The sequence below is a fragment of the Rhincodon typus genome, chromosome 31 (assembly GCF_021869965.1).
Source record: "Rhincodon typus isolate 14 chromosome 31, sRhiTyp1.1, whole genome shotgun sequence".
NCBI lineage: Eukaryota > Metazoa > Chordata > Chondrichthyes > Orectolobiformes > Rhincodontidae > Rhincodon > Rhincodon typus.
The window spans coordinates 6634927-6635235 of record NC_063362.1 but is presented as its reverse complement, the minus strand read 5'-3'; positions in this window follow the sequence as shown (position 1 = coordinate 6635235).

Below are 309 nucleotides of genomic sequence, written 5' to 3'. Positions count from 1 at the left end.
GGGCACTGAGAGCTCAGCAAACACAGGGGGAGGTCACACTTACCCTCTCATTGCACCGGGCACTGAGAGCTCAGCAAACACAGGGGGGGTCACACTTACTCTCTCATTGCACCGGGCACTGAGAGCTCAGCAAACACAGGGGGGGGTCACACTTACCCTCTCATTGCACCGGGCGCTGAGAGCTCAGCAAACACAGGGGGTCACACTTACCCTCCCATTGCACTGTACAGTTCAGTGTTTATCAGCTGAAGGACTCAAACTTATGCTTTAATTCCTCTGTGTATTCCAGTGTTCAGCAGCAGGAATCAG